Genomic DNA, 24,096 nt, shown 5'->3' on the forward strand with positions numbered 1-24,096 from the left:
TCTCTCTCTCTCAATCTCTCTCTCAGTTTCTCCCTTCTCTTCCGTAACGCGCACGGTGTCTACTTTCGCGTCGCGTGTACACGCACGCATTGAAAAAACAGGTGTGCACGTATGCGGCCTCGCGCACACGCGAACGATCGTCTCCGTGAATATAGGGTGTTCATAATAGAAAACTTTCTGTTTATTAATTCGAACGAACTTAAATCGGAATTGTATAAGGCGTATCTTTGTAGCGTAATCATTACCGTTTTTGTCGTATTTCTCGTTCTCCCATCTACCGTTATTGTATGTAATAATTAGCAACGAATGATCGGTCGGATAAAATCATTCTTTATATAGAATTTATCTTCTATCAGAAGAAAATCATGATTGGACTCGTACGTTTTGAAAGAAAATAAAGAAAAAAAAGAGAAAGTACTTTAGAACTCGATGAATATCTTTTTGATATAGTAATTACAGAGAGGGACATTTAAAGGACAAATTTTCTGGAATTCTTGGTAGAAAAGGGACACCCTGTATAGATCGCTGGACCATCGTCCTGACTCTAGCGAGACCCGAGGACGAAACGCGTGGACGGTAAAGAGAGAGATGGATAGGGTGAAAGAGAGAGAGGAGAGAGAAAGAGAGAGAGAGAGAGAGAGAAAGAGAGTAAGAGAAAAGGATAGAGTGAGCGAGAGGGTCGATGTGACGGTAAGCTACGGAGTGGGGAGACGCTACGGGCCGAAGTTGGCCGGTGACTAACGAGTCGAGCCGAACGAGTCGTGCGTTGCCGGCTAGCGCGTCTCCCCACTCTCGAGCAGCAGTGCGTGTTCGTCCGGCGTCGGGGAAGGTTGACTTTTCGTTTACGAATCTCGCACGTGCGTATCTCGTCACGTATTATTTCTCCGTCGTGTCGTGCGTTATCGTTTTCGAACGAACGAAAGCCGAGAGTATATATACGTGTATTTACGTACTTACGTACGTATATCTATATATTTATATATATAATATACATATTACGAGAATATATTACATATAATATGTATATATCAATTTATATTTTTCTCGTGGGTGCGTGAAGGAAGGAAGGAAGAAGAGTGTCGAGAAATACGCGTGATATCGAAAGGGGGAATAAATAAAGCGGACGGAAGAAGCGCGTGCGCGATTCATCGAGCATCTCTCTCTCCCTGATATTCTATATATCTCTTTTCTCTCTCTCTCTCTCTCTCTTTCTCTTTTTTTTCTATCTATGTATCTCAATACTACGTCGGTGATTCACGTTCCTTACGCGTGCTTTAGCAGGATTTTACGGTGGAACTGATTTAGTGCCGGCCCGCCGTGTGTTCTTGTATACGTGAATATACATACATATATATATATATACACATACGCATATATACAAATCTTCGTACCGTCGTGCGTAGAAACGAGAGAAAAAGAGAGGGAGAGAGAAAGTAAAAAGTAAAAAGTAAAAAGTCAAGAAAAAAGAAAAGAAAAGAAAAGAAAAGAAAAAGGAAGAAAACAAGGGAGAAAAAAAGGAATATAAGAGGGAGAATCTGAGACAAGCCACTGTACAACATTACGAAAGCGAAGAAACCAACAACCAGGCTATATCATTGCTACGTTGTGGTGTATATATCACGTAGAGAGATATTTCCTCTCTATCTCTCTCTCTCTCTCTCTCTCTCTCTCTCTCTCATTCCTTTCTATCCGTTGTTAGAAGTTAAAATTTGTCGATATCACTGTCTTTCGGAGTTGTGAAGAAACGGACGAATGGATGTATGGATGAATGGATGTGATCCGATCGAGATCGAGATCGAGATCGAGATCGAATCGAAACGAATCGTCGACGAAGAAGCGACCAGGAACAATATATACAATGGATTAATTTTCTAATTCTACTTGTGAGTTAGAAAAATATCAACGGTGGAATTAGCCAAGGAGAGAGTCTACATATAACAACGTACTACACACGTAGAGATAGACACAGAGCACATACACGAGGCAGTACTACTCCGCGATAAATCAAGGTGAGATCCGGCTTTGTTTTCGAGGAGAGGGTGCACCGATAGCCGGTCTCTCTCCTCTCTCTCTTTTTCTTTCTCTTTCTCTTTCTTTCTTTCTTTCTTTCTCTTACTACCAGTAAACGCGACCGCTTCTCTCTCTCTCTCTCTCTTTACTCTCTTCAACGGCGGTTCTCTTTCCAGTCCCTCTCGGCGCGCTGCAAACGAGCATCCACGAGCATGTAGCATATATCTTGTGGCCGGTCTCTATCTCTCTCTCTCTCTCTCTTTCTCTCCTTTACGTCTCTTCCATCTTTCTCTCTTTCTTTCTCCTTCGAAACGTGCATAGGAACGACCAACGAACGAGAAACACATGCATGCACGCGAAGCCAGAGATAGTGAGAGAGAAAGAGAGAAAGAGAGGACCCGACGTGTTCCTTGCTTCTCTCGGTCCTGCACATTTCGAATGCCAAATGACTCTTCTCTTCTTCTCTTCTCTTTTCTCTTCTCTTCTTCTCTTCTTCTCTTCTCCAGCTTCAACTACTCGACCGAAACTCTCCGTTTCTCTTACCGCTTTACTCGCGGAATCTGCATAAAGCGGAGTAATCGAGCGAGCTCGTGCCTTTCCGTTCTTTCATTCTTTCATTCTTTTATTCTTTCAATCCTTCCTTCCTTCCTTCCTTCTTTCTTTCCTTCATTTACTATTTCCTTCGTGAAATTCGTTCGTGAAAGGACGAACAAACTCTTTTATTTCTATCGACGAAAGAAATACATATACCGTCTGTATCTTTCTAGATTTTTGACGGCACAGCAAATTTAAACATTCGTTTTAAGAAACGTTTTCTAATGCGTAATTTTCTATTCAGATTTTTGTCGAATCAAAGGGAATTTTCTCTCTCTTTTTTTTTCTTTTTTTTTTTTGGGGGGGGGGGCTTAGAACGTAGGAAATGAATCTTTAATCCTCGTTTCGAATATTGATTCGATCTTTTATTAATTTATACGAACGAAGTTGATTGTTATTAGAATTGGAAGAAAACGTTCGTTTAATATTGGATATAATATTAACAGGGTCGATGAAAATTTAACGATTGCTTCGTTTAGAAATATCAATGATTTTAAAATGATTATAAGAAACGTTTGTTTACGTTTAGAAAGATAAGAATCGCTCGAATGGAAATTTAACGTTCGTTTTTGTAACTATCGAAAGAAACGTTTGTTTACGTATAGAAAGGAGATAAGAATCGCTCGAAACAAAGAATTTCACGTTCGTTTTCGATGTCTAGCGATAAAGAAAAAGCGTTTGTTTATGTGTATCGTTCGAACGAATGATATAACGTACGATTTTATAATATAACGATTGAAAGAAACGCTCGTTTACGACGCATAAGAGACTCATGCGAATGAAAATATATGACGTCTTCGTTCTTAGAGATCCTTTATTCGATTTAATGAAGGAAAAAGAAAAAAAGAAAAAAAAAGGATCGATTATGAGAAGAAATGTATTATTTATATAAGATAAGAATCTATTGAGAAAATGACTGGTACATATTACGCCGAGATATTTTATTATACGTTCGATGATACGATACGTCGTTGTTGGTTGCGACCATCTCCGTTAGAAGCTCTCTCCTAACCGGTATGACGATTAACTTGTCATACATCTTTCATCGTTTATACTTAGTCGGTACTGTTCTTTTTTCTTCTCTCTCTCTCTCTCTTTTTATTTTATTTATTTATTTTTTTTTTGTGTAAACGTTTCCCCATTTCCTTCCTTATGAAATTCCATTGAACGTCGTTCGTATCTACCTACTCGATCGTCGTCGATCGTCGTCGATCGTCGTCGATCCGTCGACGCGCCTACCTTACCATAAAACGTAACTAGAATTCGTGTTATTCGCTTGAATCAATATTATAATTAAGAGATATCTCTCCTTCCTCTTCCCTCCTCTCTGCTTGTAAGTATGTACGTAGTTGAATTTCACTTAACGGTACTTTTACAAGGATCGTGAGAATATACAAGATGGATCCCTGTGATTCGTAAAGTGTCACTCGGCGAATTTGAAATGTCATTGGTGTTTAAAAGTTTTAATAGAAGTCTGTGTCTATGCGAGGCCTCTTAGAAATATGATAAGAATTTATTAAAACTATTTCTATGCAATACTTTTTTTTATTATTATTTATTTATTTATTCTCTCTTTTTTTTAGATCAAGTACAGCAAAATATCTTCGAGAAATTATTCGATATAGCATAGTATTTATTGCCAAGAAAAATCATTCTTAATTTGTAGAATATGTAGTCGACTAGTAGTTATAAGAGATACGCAATTACGAGTATATTTACACATACGTACGATCTAATGTCTCTCGTCATCGTAACATCGTCGCAATGGAAATTGACGGCTTGTTGAACACACACACACACACACACACATATATATATATACATGTATATATATACATCATACATAGAGATAGTCAATGCGAATGAACGACTATATGAAAAAGTCTAGTGCGATTCTTTTGTATCGCAAAACTTTGGTGACCAAAATGGCGGACGTGGCAGAGGTAGCAGCTCCATATTCCATATCCATATCATCTCCATCTTCAATCTCCCTTCTCCGTTCCACGATCTTTTGAATGAGCCTTGAATCACGTCGAAAGCCGATTTCATGTGTACTCGATTTAACGAGTAACGTGTAAACTCGTTTCCCCATTATTTTCCATCGTTTATTCGCCATCGAACCCCGTTCTACGTTTATTTATTTAGAATTTTCTCCCTTGTTATAACACGAACGAGAACACATCTTTGTCGATTTTTTTTTACACGCGCATATTTTCGTTTCTTCGTCCCAAATATCAATTACGATTATTTCAGCTACGTTTTTAATCAAAAAATGAAAAATAGTAAATATCGGTATTTCCGTCCCGTTTATAAAGAAAAAAAGAGAGATATATTGATATATAATATAAGAATATAATCGTATACTTAAAAAAAAAATTATGAAAAAATGTCGCATATAAGAAATAACAATGTAGTAGGTTAAGAGTCGGTGACAAAAATGAAATTAAATTTATTAGACCAAAAAAAGTATGTATATATAAATACATACGTAAACTCAGCGTGATTTAATATCAATTACGATTGTTACAATTTCGTTGTTAATTCACAAAAAAACAAAAATCAAAAAATAGAAAATATCATTTAATCTATATAAAAGAAAAGTATCATATAAAATATCTTATGAAAAAATTGCGATAAAATAATTTACTTAAAAATATATTTACTTAAAAAAAAAAAATGATAAAACCTTTTATATGAAATCAACAAACGAGATTAGTAGAACGACTAAAAAAAAATCAAATCAATTTTTTTCTTTTTTTTTTTTTTTCCTATTACGTGACAGTGTTGACATTAAAATTAAAAAAAAAATTAGATTGCGTTATAGTGTTATATATAAGAAATTTTTTAGAACTGACGATTCATGATGGAAGAAGTTCGATGTCACGTTCGCGAGTTCGTGTGCAAAAACAAAGAAGAAGAAAAAAAAGAAAGGAAAGTCGGAGAAAAAAATAGAAAATTGTACAAAACCGACGGAGCACGGTTTATCCGACGGTCTTTTTACGACTATCGTGCGGCTTCCTTCCGGTGCAACACGGCCGCCATGGTTAAATTTGCACTGCGTACGGGACGCGTTGTTTATGATCGTATATTTCTGCTCGCCCATCTTAGCCTCATCGTTCTTTTCTCTTTTTCTCTCTCTTTCTCTCTCTCTTTCGATCGTTTTCAGTAGGCATCTCGACACACGTGCGAACGACTTCCATTTTGCTCTTACGATCGTCAATTCGTCGATATCAACGATCATCGTCTTTTGACTTTCGAAAAGTCTACTTTCATTGTTTCTCTAAAAGTATTCGATTAAGTAAATTAAAAGAAAAAAAGAAAAACATTCTTTTTATTGCGAAACATCGATATTGCATTTAAGTTTATTTTAACTTATTATTGTTATTATTAATATTTTTATCTCTATTATTTTTTTTCTCTATTAACCTTTTTTTTTTTAAGTATTAATTACAATCAATTTTAATATTTAGTTAAGTACGTATATAATATGTAATTTCGATAGCTATATAAATTATAGATAGTGGTATAGAGTCAGTAATTTCATCGTAATAGAGCATTGGCCTAATCTAAATGAATATTCCTTTTTTTTTTTCTTTTTTTCTTCTTTTTCTTTCTCTTTCTTTTCCTTATAGAGACGTCCATCGAGGTATGAAAAAAATTATAAATTAACATCCTCGTTTAACATCCTTGACGGTTAAGAGGAGATGTATCTAGTTAAGGGAACGACGAACGATGAAACGTTCAGAACTTATGTATGTAGATAAACGAAGATTTTTCTCGGTTCCGGTTTTATCGTTGATCGCTAATATAAGAAGAGTTAAAAGATCCATGGCGCCGAACGTGTCCCCGGGATATCGTTAAAATCGAAGCGAAGTTGCTTGATCGGTGAACGTTCGATGATGCGTGTCTCGTTCGTTCGTAAAACTCGTGCTTATAGTTACTTGTATTTGTCCTTTTTTCTCTTTCTCTCTTTATATATCTTTCTTTTTCAGCCTCGTTGGTTATATGCTAAGCTTTTACCCCTTTTTGAAAAAGAAAAAAAAATGCAGTTGCTCCCGGCTATAAAAGCGACCAAGTAATTATGCTACGCAAGCGCACGTATGTAATGTATATACGTGTATATTTGCAAGGGGAATATTTTGATCGGAAAGAAGTATTTTCGAATTTACGCTGGCGATTGCGAGAGTTTCGATAAAACATTTTCTGTATGTTTTCTTTCATTCTCTCTCTCTCTTTCTCTCTTTTTTTTTTCTTTTTTTTCCCCTCCGTTTCGTTGCTCTTTTTATTTCCTTTTTTTCTTTTATTTTCTTTTTTCCCCTATTTCCTTTTTTTTATTTTTTTTATTTTTTTGCGAAGAGAAAAAAGGATAAAGTAGAGAGAGAAAGAGAGAGAGAGAGAATTCACCTGTTACCTCTACCTCCTATTCAATTTGAAAGCTACAACAGGAATGATGGACTGTTAACACGCGAGGGAATTTAATGTATGCGCATGTTTCTTTCTCTCTCTCAAAAGTAACATCGATGATGGGAAATCCTGTACACGATTTAGTTAATTCCTAACTATTGTTGCTATCGTTATGATCGTTGTTATTAAATAATAAAGTAGATATAGAATGTCTCGCGATATATTATATTTAATATATTATACGTAATGCTTTACGATTTGCCAATCATTCCGATTTGATTCGTTTAATAACAAACGAATGAAGATTATATAAAAGAATAGTTCGTGATTAATGAATTGTCGATATTCTTCGGATATAATTATACATGTATCGTTGATTGATTGGATCTAATTTTTTATTGAAAAATGAAAAACAAAATGAACGATTAGAGTTTCGTAAAACTATGATGAATATTCATAGGTACGTTATTTATATATAACTTGTTTATCGTTTGTTCAAACTAAACGGTGCTTTATTATTATTAAGTAAAGGATTTTTTACACAAATTTTTTATATTTTTTTATTTTTTTATTTAATCGATATGAAATCGATAACTGCCGAATCATGATGGATATTGGTTTTAGATGTAATCGATTAAAATTTTTTCTTTCTCTTCTATTTTTTTGTATTCTTTTTTATCTTTTGAAAAGTTAAATTAGTAGCAGTTAAACTCGATCGCGGCAACGTCAAAAGAGGGAATCGACCGAATCGTTTTTACTCGTTTTGCTAGAAACCTCTCTCTCTTCTCTTTCTCTCTTTCTCTCGGTGTCGAAGGCTTTATCTTATCGCTTTCTAACGAGCAAACGGGCACGTCGAACCGAGCCACGACGACGACATATTTTCCTGCGTGAGAAATCACTAACACTCGTGTGTACGCCCCAACGATCGTAATACTATCGATACTTGTATATATATGTATATATATATATATATAGACTTACCTGCGTATGTACATATATATGCAGTTTTCTTTGATACTAATTTAATTCCAAAAGCGAGAAACGTGCTACGACAATTTTGTCGTTTTTTTTTGTTCTTCGTTTTTTTATCACCTATTAGCACTGTCAAGGATTACGTGAAATTTTCTTTGATCTTAAAAAGCGAAAGAATCGACTTTCAAATCGATCTCGATCGAATGCCATTGCAAGCGGGTACGGCTCTCGATCGTCGAAGTTATTTTTCCTCTTTTCTTTTTTTCTATCTTTGTATATGCGTTAGTGTGTATTTACGTTAGTGCGTTATCATTTAAGTACATGTACTAATTGGTAAGAAATATTTTTCTACTTATTTCTAATTATATCGGATGAAATAACGAACTTGTTTTTCTCGATAAGTATATGCGAAGTTAATCAATATCTTTTTTCTTATACATATATATATATATATATTTATTTATATATACATTAATATATTATTATTATTATTATTATTGTTATATTACGTTTTACTTTTAAATTTAAAACAATCTTATATCTTTGATTTTAAACCAATATAAAACATAGGATTTAAACGATGACATTCATCGAAATTAAACTAAACGAGTTAGGTAGTTAAAGTAGAAAGATAATTAGTCATGTTGTTACCATTGGTCCAAAGAGAAACGACGATGGTTCTCGTGCCAAGTCAATAAAAAGCTCAAAACCTTTCGCCATTTCTCTCTCTCTCTCTCTCTCTCTCTTTCTCTGTTAGTTCTCAGTGATATATCGTCTTCCAGGTGGGAGATGTCTGCCTTTCGTTTTATTTCTTTTCTTCCTATTGGATATTCCTTGGTTGTAAGAAGATTCTCCACCTTTTTTTTCTTTCTCTCTCTTTCTCTTTCTCTTTCTCTCTCATTCTGAATCCTTTTACAAGTTGCTCGCGGAAAACTATACGTTTCAACGAGACTCACTCTGCCAATAATATCAACGTTAAGAAGAAGGAGAAGGAGAAGAAGAAGCTCGTTTACCTTCTTCTTTTTATTTTTCTTCTTCTTCTTCTTCTTCATCATTTTCTTCATTTTCTTTCTCGTCTCCTCGTTTCGAGAGTCGTTCGAACAGCGAATTATCTCGATGGCGATGAGATAGTCGAAGGGAGCTGATCGTCAAGAGATTATCGCTACGATCGAAGATGTGTGCGAGTGAAAAAGAGAGAAAGAGGGAGAGAGGAGGGAGTGAGAGAGAGAGAGAGAGAAAGAGAGATGATACGATCGTGATTCGGTCTCTTCTTTGCGGATTTAATGAACGACCAGTGCAGCAGGAGAGGAGTTTCTATCTGCCTTATCCTACCACTGGTTGATCTCTCGAGAACGAGATCGGTCGTTAACTCTCGACGCGAGGATGTTCGCGAATTAACGCCGTTTTAAACGACGCCATTCGCGTCATTTCAATTCTTTCTTTCTTTCTTTCTCTCTCTCTCTCTTTTCTTCTTCTATTTTTTCTATTTCTTTTCTTTCCTCTTACGCTCGCTCGGTCGGTCTCTGTCGTTTTGAATTGGAAAAATTTAGAAAGGGGAAAAAGAGGATTTAGAAAAAAAAAAGAAAAGACGGGAAAAAATGAAAGAAAAGAAGTCGGAAAGCAAGAGGAAACGGAAGAAGTTTTAATAAAAATGATATTCGTGTGCTCGTTAAGTCTACTTTTGTCTATCGGTTTTTTAATTACGAGTGCGCTCCACAGAGGATTCTCAATGTTAATAACCTCTAGACTTTTAACACTGCAAAATCTGCGCCAAGGGTCTTCCACTTTGGATCTTGAATATTTTCTACTTGGAAATTGTTTGAGAACAATTATAATTAATTAGAATTGATAATTGTAGTTTTAAGAAAGATAAAAAATCTTCGCTGGAAATTTGACGAATTTAAAAAAAAGAAAGGAAGAGAAAAAGAATTGAAAAGTATTGTAAATTCTGAGATTTATGAAATACGAACTATTGCTAGGCCCATGGTAATAAATACGTGGATATTTTTTGAAAATTAATAAGCTGGATTTAAACGTCGTGAAGGAAATTAATATGTTTGTTTATGCGTTACGTTGTGGACTAACATTGATCTTCCATTTTATTCTTTTTTTCTCTTTCCTTTTTACTTTTTTTTTTTGTACATAGTGATTTATAAACACCGAACGATATTTTTTTCTCTCCGTGTCTTCCTATCCAACTTAGATTTCAACGAGCAATGGATTTACACGAGGAAGTTCGTTCGTATACTGTAAACGAGTTTCTTGAAAGTGCATTGCCTTTTCTGGTCCACCCTCGACTCTCTCGATCGTTTGAAAAACTTGTGAAAGACGTAGGCGAACACTCTGAGTTACCATGAAAAGAGACCTTAATGAAAGAAAGGAAATGTTTAGGAATAAAAAAGAAGGAAGAAGAAAAGAAAGAAAGAGAGAGAGAGAGAGATTTAAATCAGCAATACCTGAACGTGCCTTCAGAGTATTTGACAATAGTCACGGTTCAACGCGTTGTCCTTTTACAACCGGTTAAAAAAGAAAGAAGAATAGAAAATAAAAAAGAATATACACACACATACACAAAGGAAGACTGATATTCTCAGACTTTTATTCATTAGAATTTTCTATTGGAAAATTTTCGATATTTCTTTTCTTTTCTTTTTTCTTTTCTTTCTATTTATTTATTTATTTTTTCCTTTTTTTTGTCTCACCAAACCAACAGATATCTCCTTCGCATTGTAACTTAAATCGAATCGATTCATCAATGGAATGAATTTCCTGAATTCCTTATCCAAGTTTTGCGAGATTATCGTTGAATATAACTCGAGAATTTTTAAATGTCAAGCACGTGTATCGATTGTACATACCTGTACACATACTTGTGTATATATATATATCCGTATATATGGCGGATGTATATATACATACGTTAGACTATATTCATCGTAAAACACTAACACAAACACGGTCGTTTAATCGACCGCAATAGATATCGCTTAGTACGTTAGTAAATCCTGCTACTGATTAAAATTTAATCTCTTCGATAAATCTTATTGTATAGTTAATATCTAACAAAATAGAAAGTGCGAGAGAGACATATAGAGAGAAAGAGAGAGGGATAGAGAGATAGAGAGAATATCGTGTCTACATTGTCTTAACTCATATTATTTTCTCTTGTAAAACGAAAAGAGAGAAAGAGAGAGACAACGATAAATTTCGCTTACCTTTACCTTAGATCGTACATATATGTACATATAGATATACATATGTGTACTTGTATACATGTATCTTTATTTACGAAGTACTATACTATGTAGAAACATAGACTTATAATAATAATCGGTTCACGATGTGTATACTGAAAGTGCTTCGTTTATCGTGATAACGTCGATTTCACTGCGTTTAATTAAGGGATAACTCTACGATAAACGCTTCTCGATTATCGATACTTTCCTTCGATTCTCTCGAATATCCTGCAAGTATTTTAAAAGAAGGATCATTTAATCGTACGATGTAGTTACCTATCCGGGAAGAAGCGAACGTTAAAAGCCGAGATAATTCGTGGTTACTCGTAAACGGTTAATGCGATCGTTTTTACGCATTTTCTCTCTTTTTTATTTTTTTTAATTTTATTTTTATTTCTTTCTTCTTCTTATTTCTATTTTATTTTATATATTTTTTGTAAGGTACAGGTAAAGGTGCGAAAAGATATGAATCGAGTACAATACACAACACCTGCATAGGAAACGCGCGCACACATTCTTCGAATTCAAGTATGCTCTCTCGAGATATCATATCCTCTCGATCTCTTGACTCGAATCGATATCATCATTATCGATCTTCAAAAGATAATTCTGAAGTATCGACGTATGCGAAAGAGTCACTCTCTCCGTCGATTTTCTCGATAAGCTTAATTAATCTCTTTTTTTTTTTTTTATTTTTTTTTATTATTATTATTATTTATCATTTTAATTAATTTATCTAATATTTTAACATTAAATTCGCAAAAAGACTAAAAGTTTAATAGAATATAAATAATGCGATATAAAAGTATCGTTAGAAAAAACCCCATGGTATTTATCTCTTCAATGAAACTGATCCATCATCCGTCAACGAGGAGGATCATATATAAAAAAAAAACAAAGGGGGAGGGAGAAACAGAGTGAGAGAGAAAGATAGTAGATGAAATAAAAGGAAGTTCTTTCGCCTACGCGTACATATCTACCCCCTCTCTCTCTCTCTCTCTCTCTCTCTCTCTCTCTTCTATCTATCTTTTTGCTATAGCTTGCGCCTACTCACTGCTTTCTTCCTCTTCTCCTCATCCTCCACCACCTCCACCACCACCACCACCATCATCACCCCCACTACCACCATCACCACCTTCTCATCTCTCATTCATATAGCTCGTGTTACGATACTTATTTATTGCGTTAATTACAACAAGCCGGCTCGTCTTCGTTAGAACGTGTGCTTGGTATCCACCCCATGGTATATACATAGTAAATAGTAAGTACACATGTCGGTGAATACATCGTAAAAGTGAGCGAGAGAGAAAAATAGAGATAGATGAAACGCATTCGCGTGCGCGCGCGCGCGCGCGCGCGCGTGTGTGTGTGTGTGTGTGTGTGTGTGTGTGTGTGTATTGGTTTGTCGCGAACGTAGATGAGGACTATAAGAGGAAAAGAGAGAAGTGATATATAACGAAAAGGGTATATAGAAAAAAAAAGAGGGTTTGAGAAGCCTGTATGCACGACCTTGCTGCATCTCGCACCTTCCACTATATATGTACATACGTATGTACCTACGTATGCATGCATGTATATAAATATACTTGTATATATCTATGAACCGAGGAAAAGAAAGAGAAGAAAGAAGAAAGAGAGAAAGAGAGAAAGAAAGAAAAGGTGCATTGTGGTTAAATGAATTATTTTTTAACGAGCCAGCATTATACCAACCTGAAACAATATTCCTCCTCGTTGTAACGTGGAAAAACTTGGTGAACGTCTCTCGTGCACCATGGGACTCTTCCCTCCCCTTTCTTTTTCTCTCTTCTCTCTTTTACATTTCTCACTCTTTCTTCCTCACTCTTTCTCACTCACTCACTCGCTCGCTCTCGTTCCGTCATCGTCGTCATCGTCGTCGTCGTTTCTTCTCTTTTCTTCTTTTCTCTTCTCTTCTCTTCTCTTCTCTTCTCTTCTCTTCTCTTCTCTTCTCTTCTCTTCTCGTAAAGCGCTTTTCATATCGCGTCAGTAGAGTTTTCTTTCTCTTTCTCTCTTCTTCTCTTTACCTACTCTTCGAAGGCTGTTGCAGTAGCAGCAGCAGTCGTTGCTACTGCCTGGTGGTAGGTAGGTAGGCCGGTAAACAGAGAAGCGAGAAGAAGCGAACATGACACTGTTCCTTTGTCTTTGACTCTCTCTGTCGGGCAGGTGAAACCCGTTAACGTCTACTACGCGAACTTGTTGGGAGGACTTCGAGGAGAGTAGCGAGTAGTGAAGTTTTACTCTTTCTCTCTCTCTCTCTCTCCCTTTCTCTCCCTTTCTCTCCGTATGGATGTATGTGTCTTACTGTGCGTTTACTATATATATATATGTAACTCGTGTTTGTACATGCGGAAATGTATGACTATCTCTCTTTCTCTTTCTCTCTCTTTTTCTCTGTGTGTGTGTGTGTGACTCTGTGTATAATGTGTATTCGTGCCGAGTACGCGCGCTAGCCTGCAAGCGATGTAACGTGTATCGCACAATGGACGACGGGGTGTCTACAGAAAATGCGAAGGATTAACCTTCGACGATGAAAACCGTCTCGACGTTTCTTCTTTCACACTCTCCTTTTCTTTCTTCTTCCCTCTTTTTGTTGTTGTTTTTATTTTTATTCGTTTTAATTTCTTTTTTTTTTTTTTTGAGATTAATTTTTTCCTTTCTCCTTTTTTCCTTCTCTCTTTTTTTCTTTTTCTCCTTTTCCGTTCTTCTCGTTTTTGTTTTTTTATCTTCCGTTTATTTTTATTTTTTTTTATTTTTTTTTGCTTCTTTTCGAGAAATAGAATCTGAAATTTTTTCCTCTTTTTCCCCTTTCTTTCTCTCTCTCTCTCACACGCACACACACACACACACATCCCTTCTTTCTTTTCGTTCTTTTTTGATTTTCCTTTTTCCAGAAAATAATTTCGAAACGGTGCCGTATCTCGATTTAGCAGTGCAATTAAGATTTTTTACGGACGACATTTTTGAAACGTCGAGACGATCTATTTGCCACGTTCCATTTTCCACCATCCTATATAAAGAAACTTCGTTACGATTAACGCTTAGTAAGTCGAAATATTTGAACTTATTTAGGAAAAGTTGCTTCAACAAAGATGCCAAAGTTAGAATCAGAATTCTTTCGGAGTTAGCTGCTGTTCGCATGTACACACACACACACACACACACTCTCTCTCTCTCTCTCTCTATTTATCTCTCTTTATCTATCTATCTATTTATCTGTGCGTACACAAGTATCGAACGTAGATTAATTCCAAGGCAAAATGTGTATGTACTTACATATATACTTACGTGCCTGCATGATGTCGGAATTGCGTTCAAGGTTTTTCACGGTACGCGAACGTCGCGTTCCTTTATGTATGAAATATTATTACTAATACAATGAAAGCAACTCCTACGCACGCGTTTTCTGCGTTCCATGTAATAGTCAATGAGGCCCACTTTTCATCTCTTCAATTACGCAATTTCGCATAATTCGTACGATTTGTAAAGCTCGACGAAAGTAATGAGAGAGAAAGAGAAACGCACACACAGAGACAGAGAGAGAAAGAGAGAGAGACTGTTAGTGGATTCGTGAAATCGTCCTTGGAATATTTGCATAAAGCGTCGTGAACGTCGAGAGAAAAAGGCCGTCAGAACCTTCTTTCACACCTTCCTTCCTGAACCCTTTTCTCTATTCTTAATGATAATCTGTAATATCAATGACCTTACATTTTTTATTCGTCGTCGTTGTCGTCGTCCTCTCTCTCTCTCTCTCTCTGTTTTTTTATCTTTTTCTGCTGTTTTTTTCTTCTCTTTCGTTCATTTAGTTCTTCGTTAAGTAAATTTCGAAAAAATAATAAAATCTTCGTTAAGTAAAAACAGAATGACTTCGGTCGTTCAAAAATTTGCATAATTCAGACACACACACACACACACACACACATATATATTAAACATAAGTACTATAAAAATTAACTCGATCGATTGCTTTCGAAAAAGAATTTGATTGATTAATCACGATCACGAATATCTCGATTTAATTTATCATTTTTTTCTTTAATATATTATTCAAGTAATCTATTTTATCAATCTCCTTTTTATCATCTTTCTCTTTTTACCTTTAATTTCACGTCGTTTTAATCGGTTTGATCCTCGCGAAAATCTCTTAGTCCTTTGTAGAGAACATAACGATGAATAATTCTCTAGCAAAATCATTGTAACTTTTCAAATGGTAAAATGTGTTTGAGCAATGAGGAATGGGGGTAATGGGGGGAAGAGAGGGTTGATAGGGAAAGGGGTGGAAGGACAAAGCAAGCAAATCCCTTGGAGTCCTTTAGAGCAAATCGAATCATCCGCGAAAGTCATAAACTCTCATCAGCAAGTTTCTCGTTGTTGAAGAAGCAGGTAACGTGAATTTCTCTCCTCTCCCTCTCTTCCCTCCCTCTCTCTCTTTCTCTTTTGGTTAGATCCTCTCATTCTCAAAGTTTGGTCCATTGGGAAGTTAACGTTGTTGGTTTCGGGTCGATAGCCATATCGGCAACCAGTCGACGAGATACACACACATACACACACAGATTCCTCTTCAGCAATAAGATAAAAGTTACTAAATCAATTCAGTAATAATAATTGAAAAAATTTTCATCTCATTGATTTGCATATATAGTTGTTACTCTGTGCGTTCACGCGTGTATTTGTATTCGTTTCTTTATGTAATTTTTTTTTTTTTAAGAAATAAATAGGTATATTGAAACGTTGAATTTCTATGATACAACCGTTAATTAATTACTACGATCAAACTTATTAACATTCATTTTGTTAATATGTTTAATATATAAATTACTCGCGATACATTATCATTACCTCTTAAATTACAAATACCTTAGAACAGTGATTCTCAATCTTAAGACAACTATCGTGATGTTTTAAGTAGTAAAAGTACAGAAATATTGATATGACGCAGAATACAATCATTTCTTCTCTCTAATATTAGGATATTACAATTTAGAGAAAAATTGATTGATACAAAATTACGAGTAGAAAAGACAAAAAAGGAGTAACGTAAAGAAACATAAAACTCTAGCAAAACCGCTCGCCGTTCCTTCAGAAATTTAAATCCGTGTATTGTGAGTTCGATTTAAAAGATACTTTTCTTTTTTAAATTCTCTGCTCACATCGGTAAGATAGGATGTATAAAGTAATAAACGGTGTCAAGCTTCATTTAACGGTCGTTACTTTCGGAGAAAATTCTCGTGTTTCGCGTTTAAAAAAGAAAGAAAGAAAGAAAGAAAGAAAGAAAGAAGGAAGGAAAGAAGGAAAGAAAAAAGTCAACGAAAAGGCGGGCGCGCAAAGAAGTAGTAATTGGAAAATTTAACTGTTAAAAGAAGATACCGACAAAGATGCCGAAGAAGTAGACGGCAACTGAGTAAGTCGAGCGTGTACGTATGTACGCCGACACGCGCCTGCTACTTACTAGCCGCCGCTTCTTTGCCGATCATGTTCCTGGCACAAAGTCCTCGTCGAGTACGATTCCTGGAAGGGTATTTCGTTTCACCTTTGATTCGCCGCGGGAGAATCGTCTTCAATCAAGATCGAGTCGCTTACTTTCTTTCTCTTTCTCTTTCTCTTTTTCTCCTTTTCTTTTTCTCCTTCTGTTTCTTATTGTATTTTTTTTTTCCTTTTGTTTTCAACGTAAAATTTATGTTTAATATCAACATGCGTTATGTATGGGTATGTGTGTGTCGATAGATCGATTCTATGGATTGAACAAACTGATTTTGGCCTAGGTCTTTTAATAATAAAAAAAAAAAAAAATGAGGGAGGGGATAAATAGTGTATTCTTTTTCTTTTTTGGTTTGTTCAGTTCGGTGAAAAGTTCTCGCAGGTTCTCTTCAGACAGGTCTTATTATGAGAAGGAAAGGAAATAATGAAGAGAATGGAATTGTTGTATGAAATTCTCGGTGAAGAGCGATCCATTTTTTAAATCATTTTTTTAAATGACCCAGGAACTTTTGGCCGATTTTGTATATATCGAAAAGTGATGTTTAAAGAGACGAATTACTGTCGAGAGAGATTTCCACTTTTGTCATTATCAATTTTAATCGCACGTGCATATGTATGTATGTGTGTGTGTGTACAATATATATGTTTAAAATAGGAATTTCATTATTTTCCAACAACGATGAGAAATTTAATGTCGCTCGACTAATTTCCATAAAATTTAATAATCTCCGTTGTAAAAAAGAATATATATATATATGTACATACATATATTATAATATGCAGATATTAACAAGTTTCAAAATGCTTGAAAGTTTCAAACGAGTTTCACTTTATTATCTCGACAATTATTAGCAATAACAATAACAATAGTAATAATGATATATAATACATAATAATCTCTCTGCATTAATCGATTTTTCTCTATACTAATGAAACTATAACGAAGTATTAAGTTTTTTTTTAATACGATTTCCAAGTTTCTAATAGTCGAGGAATAATTTAGTTTCTTTTTTTTGGATAGGAGAAAAAACAATTGGTCTAGGGTCGACAAATCAAATAGAAAAAATAATAGACGAAACAAAATGAAAATTACGATAAAAAATTAAGATAAAAAACGAGACAAAAACAGGACAAAAAACGAGACAAAAATTAAGACAAAAAATGTGAAAAAAATAAAAATAAAAAAGGAAAAGAGAAAAAAAAAAGAAAAAGAAAACACCTAGAGATAGGGTGTCGGCGGATAAAGAAAAAAAATTTGCTGGGAAAACTCGTGAAAGGAAGTACGGTTATAAGTCGGTGAAACTAAAAGTTCGTGCCCAGGGGGAAAAGAAGCAACCGGCCGACGTTATTTACCGTGTAATTGAAAGTGCGCACACTTCTCTCTCTCCCTCTCTCTCTCTCTCCCTCTATCTATCTCTTTCTTTTTCTTAGTCTGGACCATGAGATGCTGCAGTGGAAGAGAGAAGGGTCACACTACGAAGAAATAAGATCGGCGTAACCGAGTCTTAATTAAACTTTTCCTCGTGTTCCAAATCGTAAGAGTAGAAAAGTACGAAGAAAAAGAAAGAGAAAGAAAGAAAAAATAGTTAGAGATGACCTCGCGTTTATTCTTACCCTTTCATCATTTTCCTTCTGTCTCTCTGTCTCTTTTTCTTTTGGTCTCTGCAATCTCAGAAAGAAAAAAAAAACTTTATTCGTCTTCAATTAATCCTTATCTCGTAAAGCAAAGAAAACTTTCAGTGATAATAGAAACGTTTAAAATTTCTCTACGAAATAAATTATCCTCTTCTTTTTTCATCGCACATACAGTGTATGTGTGTGTGTATTTACAGGATAGGTTCAGATATTTAACACACACGTACTTTTCAAAGAAATTGCATGATGATTTCGAAGGGCACGTCAGATTTTTTCTTTTATTAAAATAAAAAAGAGGGAGAAAGAAAGAAAGAAAGAAAAAAACGAGTATTTCCTTAAAGAAACAACAAAATAATGACGTACTTGCGTGACTCGTTATACGAGCTTCTTTTTTTCTTTTTCTTATTTTTAAAAAAATTTTTTTTTTGGATCGACGTAAGTAAGTAAGTAAGTATGTACATATGCAGGTATTTACTATACTAAAAGAGCTTTAGAGCAGTGTGTACATCTTTTCTACTAGATGAGATTGTGTGTCGAGCTATTGACTTGCACGATCACGTCTTCAACCAGCTTGTATTCTTGTCATATCTCGGTCAGGGTATTCCGCGTGTAGTAAGTACTTACTCTGTAATTTTCTTTGAGACGCGTCAAGTAAGGAAGCTTGCTCGTTTTTTTCCCCTCTTTCTTTATTTCTTTATTTCTTTTCTTTCTTATTTTTCTTTTTCTTTCTTTTTTCGTTCCTTCCCGTAAGAATCCTTGTCCCTTTCATTGTATTTTTCGTTTCCAACATTTTCCTTTTTAATAACAATATCTTTTTTTTTTTTTATTATATATATACGGACAAAATTATTTAAAATTCAAAATTATTTACTTACAAGTTAATCATTAGGAATGACTTGAAGTTATTTAATCACGCTCATAAGTTACAGTAAAGATTATAAATCTTATAGATCTTCTTTTATTTTATTTCATTTTATTTATTTTTTTTAATTTTTCTTAATATTTTTTCTTCTCTTTTTCTTTAATTACGGTATTATATCTACGATTAATAGTGCAAAATGAAAAAAGGAAAACAAAGGGATATACAATTCTTATGCAATTGTGGTACAGTTAGCGTTGTCGAATAACCGTTTGAACAGAACGTGTATATGTACTTCGGGCATCGTACAGATAAAAAGAAACTGAGTTTCGTAAGAGGCGTTGCCTTTACTTGGCGGAGTTGCGCAACGAACATACGGAAAAGGAAAAGTGGACGTGGAATTTTGTAGCGCTTCCAATCGTCTCGTAGAATTCGCGTATTCCTTTTACGTAGAATTCTCCTTCGAAGATATTACTCTATTCAACTAGAGAGAGAAAGAGAGAAAGAGAGAAAGAGAGAGAGAGAGAGGGGGAATGAGGAAAGAAAAAAAGAACAATATAATTTTGCATGGAAATGTAAAAGAAAAAAGGAATATATTTTGTATGCAAATGTAATAATAAAAAGAAAAAAAAATAGAAGGATAAAAGAAAAAGTTGGACAATATTTTTAACATAAAACACGTAGATATATATATATTTTTACTACAATATGACACATCAATCAATTAATAATGCATACATCCCAATAACTTTTCGATCTTTCAGAATATTTTCCTTCTTTTCTTTTCTTTCCTTTTCATTTTCCCTCCTTACTTTTCTTTCCCTTTTATTCGTAGTTTAAATGCAAGACGAATCCACGAAAGCGTACAAAATAATATTCATGTAAATTAGAACGACGAGTTAGTTATTCGATCGCGATATCTTATCGTTTTAAAAATAAAAATAAAGGAGAAAAAAAAGAAAAATAAAAAGGTCGGAAGAAGTTACTGTCGATTATTCTTTGTTCGTTTTATTCTCGTGCGTAAGTTGATATAAAAAAACACGTACACATATATTGCATTACACATACGCATATATTGCATACATATCGTATGCAATACATGTAGTTGTCGTCGTAGAGTTCTTAGTCCTTAATAGAAGGACTTTGTCGAATGACTATTACTATTTTTGGATATCGCGCGTATCTTTGCACGCAGGAAACGATTGGAGAAACGACGAACTCGGATCCTGCCGATAACTTGACCAATTTGTCTCACGGGAAGCTCTCTTCCCACGCGGCTCCTTTTCCTTCTGCTCTCTGGTTCTCTTCTATCTCTTTCTCTCTTTCTCCTTCTCTTCTTCTCTCTCTCTCTTCATCGTTTATTCACAGTAGCACCGTCGTACATTGACTTTCTCTCTAACCCGACGATTTATCGTACATGCGAGGGAGAGAAAGATAACGTCAGATATATCACCCTCTCTTTCTCTCTCGCGTCCACATTCTTTTCTCTTTTCATTTAAAGATAAACTTTTTTTTTCTTTTAAACATAAAAATATCGCTTCTAATAGTATTTCCATCGAGTGTTAAATATTAAATATTAACAACGAGATCGTCCTCGAAAACCTTTGAATAATAATATTTAAGAAATGTTATCTATCGAAAAGAAATTATGTTTAGTCTCACCCTTCTTTTTTTTTTTGTCATTAGGTTTAATTGAAATGAGACGATAAAGAAAAGAAAGAAAGAAAGAAAGAAATAAAGAAAGATAAGTATACGTTTAAAGGAAATTAAATCGAGTATTCCCTTTTTACGAAAATGATATTAAAATCCAATCGTTTACCCGATCTTACACGTCACTATCGTTTCGGCTCGGCGCACACGAAAGATAATTAAGCGACAACAGTATGCCGTTTAAAGAGCTTGTAAAACACGTAACGCACTGGCAGTTTATCACCCTAGTCCCTCTCATTAAGAGAACTCATATCCCGTGAACATAAATCCTACTTCATCGAGATCTTAATTAGTGGCACATGTGGAGGACACCTTTCTTGTCTTTTCATCGGCGGCTCTTTAAAAAGTCCATAGATTAGTCTCTCTATCTCTTTCTTTCTTTCTCTGTTTCTTTTTCTATCTTTTTCTTTTATACTTTAGCATCGAAGCGATAAATAAGGGAGAGGTCGATATATGCAACGCGTTCTTCTTCACTCTTGGTAGTATTAGTATTAGTATTAGTATTAGTATTAGTATTAGTATTAGTATTAGTATTAGTATTAGTATTAGTATTAGTATTAGTATTAGTATTAGTATTAGTATTAGTAGTACTAGTAGTAGTAGAGTTCAAGGTCAAACTGGACGACAGAGGAGGATCGTTGTGGATCTAAAGAAGCTAAGAGAACGGAAGGTATAACGAGCAGACTCTTGGGTCCCTACTCTTTCTCTTTCTCTTTCTCTCTCTTTGGTTTCATCTTTGCATCTCCTCCCTTTTCCTTCAGATGCGTCATCCTTCAAGAAAGAAAGAGAGAGATAGGATGATTTACAGTCTCCTCCTCAACAGAGTCCCTTTCCTTCGAACTCGTAGACTTCTTCTTCTTCTTCTTCTTCTTCTTTCTCTTCTTCTTCGTATACCTGCCTCGATCTTCCAAGCTCCTTTTAAAAAGAGAAGAAGAAAGAAAAAGAAATAGAGAGACAGAGAAAGAGAGAAAAAGAGCTAGCCGGTTGCACGTGAAAAGTAAACAGCGAACGTGGTAACGAGTCGTTGGTCTTGTAGCACCACCTCACGTCATCCTGCCTGCTACCACTCGTTTTGCTTTCCTTCTGGACCCTTCCTCTTCTCTAACGAAACCGTAAGGGATTTATATATGTATATATGTATATGCCCTTTGATCGAGAAGAGCAGGTAAAGAACTGGATGCTCCTTCGACGATCCTATTGCGGAAAATTACTCGTCTCTTTTTTATTTTATTTTCTTTTTTTTATCATCATTATCATCATCATCATCATCATCATCATCATCGTTATTGTAATCCTTGTCCTTTCTGCAAAGAGAGATATCACTTATTTAGAAATGTCAATCGATAGAGAAAAGAGAAATCTTATATATCATTCTTTGAATCGTCTGCCAATCACGTTTGTTTATCCTGGTTTATTTTTAGAGATATAAGATCTCTCGTTTGTTGGATTATGAGATACTAAATTAAAAGAAACTTTATCTCTCTCTCTCTCTCTCTCTCTCCCTCTTTCTCTTTCTTTTTTTCTCTCTCTCGATAACAATCAATCGTCGATTTTGAGTTTTCATTGAGCTTCTTTTATCTTCGAAATCATCGCGCGTGTTATAATAAATGAAATTGATGAAGTTTTTCATCGAGTAAGCATGGAAACTTCCTTTTTAATATTTGATTATTACCGTATTATCTAATGAAAGCTTCACATAGAAGTTAGAATTTTTTTCGTATAACTGATGCGAAATAAATCGAAAAAAAAAGAGAGAGAGAGAGAGAAGAAGAAAAAAAAGCGAACGAACGAACGAACAAACGTATCGTAAGTTTTACATTACTTTGAAAAATTTTATGTAACATTTGAAATATTAATTCGAAGGGATTAATTCGTCAATGATTGAAACTCGACATGATCGACGAATTACCCGATGTAATCGTCACTCGTTAATTAAATTAAATATTGTCCGGTAGTGCCGATGCCGTTTGGATCGACGGTCAAAGGACGATGAGAAAAAAGAAGCGCGACGATAAAGGTGACGGCTGTCTGTATCACGAATGAAAACTCATCGACGTGCATATATACACGCATACATAAAGAGGACAAACAGGACGATAGAGAGAAACAGACAGACAGACAGACAAACTGATGGGCAGATAGACAGACACACACCTACACAATGTTATCATTTTTTGCTAACGTAACGTCGAATCCAATTAAGCGAGCGCATGAATCCATAATTCATTCCTAATTAATTAGCGCGTGCGAGAAGAAAGGTTGCGTGAAAAGGAGAGTGAGAGTGAGAGAGAGAAAGAGAGAGAGAGAAAAAGATGGATAGATACATCGAGCTTTAAAAGAGTGCATAAGAGAAAGAGAGAGAGAAAGAGAGAAAGAGGGTGGTTCAGCCGTGACAACGAGTGATCCTTCGCTCTCTCCTACTCCTCCTCCTCCTCCTCCTCCCCCTCCTCGTGCGTTTACGTTACACGCTCGACGCGGGACGAGGAAAACTGTGTTGTAAACTCGGTGGAACAAAAGCCAGCTACGAGTCACTTCACTCAGCGCAAAGTTACGGAGGAGAACAACGTGTAAACTCGCACCAGCGAAACGCGGACGTGCTTTTTTATTTTTTATTTTTTTATTTTTTATTTCTTTTTCTTTTTTTTTTCCTTCCGTTTTCTTTTTCTCTTTTTTTTTCTTTTTTTTTTCCCACGGATTTTCTCGGCCGTACGAAAAGAAAATAAAAATCAAAGTTCGTTCGCGCTCCTTTTTATTTTTATTTTTATTTCATTTTCTTCTTGTAATATTTTCTTTTTATTCGTTTCATTTCTTTTGTTCTGTTTTTTTTTTATTTTTATTTTTTATTATTTATTTATTTTTTCTTTTATATATATACCGTCGAGATTTCTATCACGTTTTTATTCGTCGCTTTAACACGACTCGTGCGACATCTGGCTCCGCGAAACATCCATCGATCCTTTTGTTGCTCGCGAGGTGCGAACACCCTGTTTTACATATGTATACGTTTATTTATACATACGTTCACGCATAACTCTCTGTCGAGTCCTGTCGTTACGACATTTCAATACAAATTTTTTCGTCCGTTAACAATACTTCCCGGACGTGTGTATAATCGTTGACAATACTTTTCGTAGATTAGGATTTTTATAATCGAACGAATCAAGGAAATTCTTGTTAATAATT

The 24,096-nt window shown here is 35.0% G+C and overlaps 1 protein-coding gene across 10 annotated transcripts in view; it reads left to right on the top strand.

Annotated features, from left to right (window-relative positions):
• Window positions 1-24,096, top strand: part of LOC127068912 (frizzled-2-like) — a 132,732-nt gene that overhangs the window by 89,232 nt on the left and 19,404 nt on the right. The window contains exon 1 of one of the 10 annotated variants that reach the window (XM_051005312.1): window positions 687-2,009. The exons of 8 other annotated variants lie outside the window; for them this stretch is intronic. The gene's annotated coding sequence lies outside the window, so the exon portion shown is untranslated. Of the gene's footprint in view, window positions 1-686; window positions 2,010-24,096 lie in introns of those variants that run through there. One more of the 10 variants, XM_051005314.1, reaches the window with a different exon arrangement.

This window comes from Vespula vulgaris, chromosome 14 (assembly GCF_905475345.1).
Source record: "Vespula vulgaris chromosome 14, iyVesVulg1.1, whole genome shotgun sequence".
Lineage (NCBI taxonomy): Eukaryota > Metazoa > Arthropoda > Insecta > Hymenoptera > Vespidae > Vespula > Vespula vulgaris.